The following is a 7500-nucleotide window of genomic DNA, read 5'->3' on the forward strand; positions in this document are numbered from 1 at the left end:
TAAACAAACTTGTGTTTAATCAATATCTGATGTTTCGTTTTATTAATATTTGACCTAAGACCTCCAACGTATCCCTGGGGGAAGGTCATAATGTGTAAAGAAAGCATGCCATAGAAAATAATAAATAACAAAAAAAACCGCCCGCCCGCTCTGTTTTTTTATAGAAATCCGGACGAGAAACATGTGTTTTTTTTACTTGGCCTTAAGTTTAATATCTAACTGCGTGAAGACGGGAAAATTTAGAATTTTTCTTTCTCCAGGGTCATCAATTTAATTTTCTTCGGTTCAACGTTGGGAATAACATTTTGTAAAGGACAAAATTGCCGTTGGGAGGAAATAAAACTTTCAGGGTGACAGCCAAACGACGGTCAAAGAAGGTTGGGAGAAAACGAAAATAAACACAATTAAGCCAAAAGCTCCCAAAACCATCAGTTTACGAATTAACACTAAACTTTTTGTGAAAACATACCACAAGTTTTATTGCAAAACTTCCGTATGATATCAAGAAAAGAAACCAAAACAGCTATTTAAGGCAGTTATAACTGAAGAAAACAAAAGTCAACACAACAACTTTAAACATCTGTCAGGTCTTAATACGAAAGCCAAAACTAAGAATTGACTCCATCGTCTACAACGGACATCTTTTTTTTTTTTGCATGTCGACGACTAACTCAACAGTTTCATTTCTAGCGTCTTGTGCAAGTCTTTTTCTGGTGACCATTTTTGTCATGAACAGATGGATCCAGTCAACTGTTGTCATAGTTGTTTACCTGCAGGTAGACCATTGCATGTTAATTTGAGAAAGTCATGTTTCGCTTTGGCTCTAATGGAAATTTCAAGCAAATGACACTATAAAGGCCATTCGAAAACGCACATATTGCACATTGCCGGTAAATTCAGTCCTTTTTTTTTAAGTGACGAGAAATTTGTTCAACGAGCAACACCTGGAGTGAAAATTGTCATTCTCCAGTTCAAATTCAACATTGTATCAAATTTTAAGACACTTTTTAGTTCTGGATAAGCAAGTAAGTAGACGTGGCTACCATTGTTATTGTGCAACTGTTCTGCGCATCTCGAGATACTCGGGTTTCCCATCGGTTAAGCTTACTAATACAGGGATATTTTTGAATGGTTAAAAACTATCCGAGAAAGAACGCCACACATTGCTTTAAATTTTAAAGCTTTTTGCAAATATTGTTCATGAATTATCTTTGAAAAATGCGTGGTTACCCCCAATTTTCTTGCTGGATTTCGTTAACACTTGTTAACATCTACCGTACATTTCCTGCATAATCATAAACCGGGTCAAAAATATCTTTAAATTATAATTAGTAGGCACCATCCTTAAATCGTTGCAAATGGCTTATTACAAGTTTTCAGTGACGTGTATTTCCCTAAGCTTCCTTCTCCGAACACCTATTGCCATAGCAACGCCCGAAAGCCACGACCTTCTTATCAGGTTCTTTGTGATTAATTTTAGGAAACTAAATTAACGATACAAGTCCAAAGAAACGATCTAAAGGAGGCATTTTTTTTGCCAGTAAATTTTAAGTTATTTTATGGGGCACCTGATCTGGGTATGTTCTTAATTTATAACTTTTTCCTCGAAAAAGCCGTCTCCATTAAGCTACGTGTTCCTCTGGTCCGACGTAAATGAACTTGTCTTGGTAAACACATTTATGAGGAAGTTAAGTAAACCATGGCCCTTAATGAGCTAAAGTGTGTTTAGTTAAAACAATTAATATGACATTTATGCGCCTAACTCGCCGCACTGAGTGATTCAGCTTCAGTAAATTGGAAAATGCTGAGTTAGAGTTACGACATTTGTCAATTAGACTAAATTCGTCTAATGTGAGTTTGCATTACTTGTTAATAACTCCAAGTTATTGAATTTTGAGATCACCTGTCGACGGAAACAGACACGGGAAAACAAACTGTTCCGTATAAAGGTCTCCTCGTTGCAAGTCCCATCTATTACTGCTGGCCCCACTGGAGAGCTATGGCGAAAAATTATTCGAAAGGAAATTCAAGTTGCCCTGATCAAACTCCAGGCCCACCATTTGCAGAACACGACCAGTGGATATATTTTAGCATCCAAATCGTCATAATTATCATTTCTCTCTGTGGAAACTCTCTTCTGATCAGAGTGTTTTGCAAATTCTCCAACCTGCGAACCGCTTCGAACGTGATAGTGATGAGCTTATGCGTTGCTGATATTTTAATACCTGTCTCACTCATTCTCCACATGATGAAACGTGCGCTTAAAAATCATGGATCTAACGACGAAATCAAGCTTACAATTTGCAAGGCAAGCACCTTATGTAGCTTCTTTTTGACCTCGGTCATCATTTTTCATCTGGTGTTGATCAGCGTGGATCGTTTCGTGGCAATCAAGTTCTCTCTGCGGTACCACTCTATTTTGACCCATCGCCGAGCGCTGATTGCTTCTATTGCGATGTGGTTGTGGGCTGCCCTGATAACTTTGGTCTTTCCGCTAGCCCTGAAAGCAAGTCATAACGATGCCACCTTCGAAAGATTAAAGCGTGCTTTCCATCCATGCCGAAGAGCCCCGAAGCAGAGGCTCAATTCAATCCCGGGCCAAGCATACGCGATCTTCATGATAACACAACTAGGCATCCCTTTGGTGATCATTCTATGCTCGTACAGCTACATTTATATAGTGTCTTTCAAACACCGAAACCACATCGCAGCACAGAACGACGCGTCAAGAATTTTAATCCTAAAGCAGGAACTGAAAGGGGCTCGTGTCCTCGCCATTACTGTTTCACTTTGCCTTCTGAGTATCTTGCCATTATTAATATTTATGTGCCTCCGTACCTTCGGCAAACTTCCTGACAATTGCGGTCACCCCAAAATACTAAGAATTAAAAAGATCGCTTACAACGTAGCGATGAGTATGAACGCCATCTGCAATCCACTTATCTACGGCTTGGGAAACCAGCAAGTTAGGCGAGCTCTACGACGAATGTTTCAAGGGCGCTTAATAACCCATCCGGTACATCCGACTGTAAGCTTATGACAGTTATGAGAGCACTATCCAGAAGTCTCAAAATACCAGTCTTTTTGTAACAAAGTCTGTAAGTTGGCGTGAAAGCAAAGATCCTCTTTCTGGCAAAGTCAATTTAACTTCAAGCTTTCGCAGTCATGTATCTTCAGAAACGAGCAATTTGAGCAATGAAAAATGAGAACAAAACTCTGAGGAAACCTAGATCAGCAAAATAGGCAATTAACTAGTTGGTATTCACTTAAAGCGGAAGAGAAACAAACTAGTGCGATTTAAATCAGGAGCATATTTCTCGCAGATAATTCCAAAGTCCAAACTAATAGGGCACACTGTCTCCGCTTATATGAGGGAGTTTAAGCAACAACAACAACAGCAAAGGCACAAATTTGGAAATTTTAGTGGAAAAGCAATAGCTTTGCACGCCCTACACGAGCGTTTTTTAGCTTTGTCCATTTCTTTGCCGTCGTCTGCAAAACAACAACGTAAAATAGCCAAATTTGAGGTTTTATGAAAACGTCAGCATTGGAAGATAAATTTTCAACATGTTCTCCCCGAAATTAAGCGCCGTTCCGACCAGTGTAATTTTTGTGGAACTAACACACCCTTGTCACATTAAAACGGTTGAAATAATCACGAAGTGATTAAAATGAGTTGAATTTATATTTTGACATGACGTTCTAGTTGCCGTGGCAGTTGTCGTTACTTAAGCTTCCTAATTACAACATCTGAGACGAAGGAGACCTGTATACTAGCCTAGCCTTGTTGCTTTTGGAAAATGTATCAAATAGGAATCAGTGTCACGATTTTTTTATCCTAAGCTTTACCTTCTGAAACTTTATTAATACATAGAGCCAACTGCTATCCGCCTTGAAGTTTTCAGACGGATGTCACACAGAGAAACCGAGAATTTAAATCGTCGTCACAGAAGTAATCTCTGTGACCCCAATCTCGTACCCAGAGTCCTCGGGCTTCTTGGTCAGCGGGTGAGCGCCCGGTGAGACTCTGGGATAATCGACTCCATTTTCCCAGAAAACGTGGGTTCCGGTCTTATTACGTATGCTTCAGTTTAACCGGAAACAGAAAAGAGAAAACCGTGAACAGTAGAAATGACGGGTTGAAAGTGTTCGAGAAACAAGAATTTTAGCCTTACACACAAAGAAACTGGAGAAATGTTCATTGGCTTGCTGTAAGAGCAAATGAAGATGAAACCTCTGACGCTTTCGGTAAGTGTATTTTTAGTGTTTCAGAGTACATTTTATCGTTCAGAAAGCCATCGTGCAAGCAACACCAGCTGAACACGATCGACAATTTTTTTGTGGAAACGACACAAATGCCCTCTTCTACTACAATTTGATGTTTCCGTAATTCTGAATGGCTTCGACAAGACCTTATTCCACGGATTTCTCCTCAAAGAGACTGATGTAATGTTTTCCCATGGTACTTTTGCAACAGCAACAGTAATCACTTTTTAGCAGCGTGGGAAAATTCCCGTGCGGTATAAGACATAATTCAAACCTCGTCGTTTTATTATTTTTGTGATTTATACATTTCTGAGGTAGAAAAAATCAAACAGCACTGAAACTAGTTTTAGATTTTGAATCTCCCTCCAAATTCTGGAGCTTCCGAATTACTTACCGACTTCCTGTCGGACTGCCATTGTTACGCAAGCGACCAATCAAAAATATAGTTCAAGTCGATTATCCCAGAGTCTCTCCGGGCGCTCACCCGCTGACCAAGAAGCCCGAGGACTCTGGGTACGAGATTGCTGTGACCCTGTCAACAATGACTTGAAGTTGAAATAATCATATACTAAGTTCTTGTTTTCGTACTGCGTTATTACAGAGTATGAAAAAAGCGCTAATTAGAAATGGTTAATCCTAACATGAACTATTGTTTAAAAGTGCAACAAAAAAAAGTGGGGATTTTAGGTCCTAGCAAAACTATCCTGGGTGCCACAGGTATTTTTTTTGGTAAGGTCCAAGAAGACTTTACGGCAAAAATATTTCGACCCTTAGATACCCAATATTCCGACTTTGAGCACGAGGCTTTTATGGTCGCTTTGTTGAATCGTATTTTTCTTTCCATCCAATTATTACAAGGTAATACTCAGAAGATAAAATGGGGGAGCAATAATTCAGTCGGTCTTCATTCACGTCACATACTTAACTTGCAGGTGCCACAATATTATGCCCAAGTTCGAAGTCCATATTTGTGTGGACATATATGATGACTCCCTTGCGAGTTTTTATTTAAACGCAACTAAATGTCTTCCACCAACGTTTGAAAACATCAGTTGTTGTTGTTTTTGTTGTTGTGCTGGGTTATAGTTGGTTCGTTTTTAGAAAGAGTTTCAGGTTTTTTTGATGAAGCACGATTACTTATAATTTGTCTCGCGTGCGAATAATCAACAGCAAACAGGAACTTCCAACTGAGATCTTCGACGTCGACGAAACATCGTCTCAAATATACCTTTGCATTATCGTAATACTTTCCCGATTATTCCATCTCGTTCACGTCGTTAAGTGTGGCCGAAGTATGGCTGAAAATAAATTGGTAGGAGTGGTTTGTGAGTAAAAATCATGATACAGAATGAAAGGTTTGAATTAATTTTGTTGTTCACGTTGTAGTCAAAACTTCAAATTTGGTGATATCAAATCGTTGTTATGCAGAGTACGCAAAAGTATGGGCGCAAAATGCGCGCCGCACTTGCATCAGGATTATTTTTCCTCTTTTAACCAACGATCTTATTGTTTTGTGGCGTTTTGGTTGCCAGACAACGCCTTCGTAGATCTTCAAGTCCCTAAAACGTCAGTGTTTCGACGCAATGACTGATCAGCCGCACCTTAAAAGGTGGTTAGACTTTCAGGCCTGTCAATCGTATGACCCGAGGCAATCAATTAAGTAACTATTCAAAACCCACACAGGGAATTAAATTATGCAGCTTTCCTTGCAGAGCAAAATTAGCCGACTTGCTGTTTATTAAACTGGCTCCAGTTGTTGAAAGTGGAAAAGCCACTATCTGACAGTTTCAATCTGCCTGAAGATTTCAGTTTCTGTTCATGTAACCGTGAATATGCTCACTCTAAAGGCATGAACGAAAAACTTGGCAAACTTTTAACATAAATTAATCGAGGGACTGGTTATGAAACCTTAAAACCTTCAAAGGTGAAAACAATGTTGTCGCAATCGATTTTGAATTGACCGTGACAATACACAATCTTTTTTTTTCGGATTGATAATGTAAATTGACCATGCACCGTACAGGGATTCTAAAAGCTGACGTTTGGAGAGTTAGCCCTTCGTCAGAGCAATAGGGCTAACGCTCGGTACGTCAACTTTTAGAATCCCTGTACGGTGCATGATCAATTTACATTATCAAATCCGTTGATAAAACCACAAAATTTTTGTGTACTACTTTCCCCTCCGGACGCAGCACCACAGTTTCTTTAGAAATTAACTACCCCCTTTGTTTCTTCCCTAGCCGCTCACAAAGACTTCCGTAGCATGCGTGTATTCTTCATTGTTATTGTTTTTGTAAATAAAGTAGTTTTTAAATGTTCAAAACAGTGAACCTTAACCCTTTTTAGGGTAGCGAGATAAAAAACTGTAAACAGGTGAACATGATTAGAGCCAGCAAAGAGTGCCCGAAATGATTAACAGTACAAAGCCAAGAACAAGATAAGCTTAGATAAAGCGGGCCGGGGAGACTTGAGACACTCGATACATCTTTCTTCTTGGAAAATAAAATATGTTTAGCAAGCATTCACTGTGGCAGCGAAACAAATCTCTTTGCGACTTGGTCAAAGGTCTGTACATTTTATGAACGGTCCATAAAATCATACTGGATTCGTTTCGAAGACAAGATCGCGTTAACAATTAACGTCGTCGCATGTGGCGATCGCCAAGTTCAAGCTGAGATTTCCGGAGACATAATCTCTAAAGCGTCAATTTCTTCCTTTGTCTTGGTCAAACAATCTACTGCTTACTTTCTAAAGATTCGTTTAAAAACTTAATTAAAGGAGAACTGTGAAGAAGTGGATACATTGCTTACAAAATGGGAGTTCTGTTGCGATCAGTTGCTTTCTGATCTTGTTAGGAAACAATAACTGAATTCGTGTTTGACTCCGTGAAGAGTGTAGGTGTTTGTCGAGGGTCGAGGGTAAATTGTCGAGGGCAGTTTTTTTCATTTTTCTTTTTTATTTCCCGCCTTTCCGGAATTTACCGAAATGCCCGTGTGTTAATACACGCATTTTCGGCGCCTCTTATTTTACTTTCACTTGTATGGGGAACAGCGACGTGTAATTTCGTTTGTCTGTTTCGCTTGCCTGTTTCCCTTGCTATAAATTTCGTTTGTTCGGAGTTGTTTTTTTAAGATGTCCTATTTGGAGAAAACATTAGAAAGGTTAGAGTTCGAATTAAGTAACATTTAATCCGCCGGGACGGAGATTGCTAGCTAGGAATCGAAAGCCAGAGCC

The sequence above is a fragment of the Montipora foliosa genome, chromosome 1 (assembly GCF_036669935.1).
Source record: "Montipora foliosa isolate CH-2021 chromosome 1, ASM3666993v2, whole genome shotgun sequence".
NCBI classification, from domain to species: Eukaryota; Metazoa; Cnidaria; class Anthozoa; order Scleractinia; family Acroporidae; genus Montipora; species Montipora foliosa.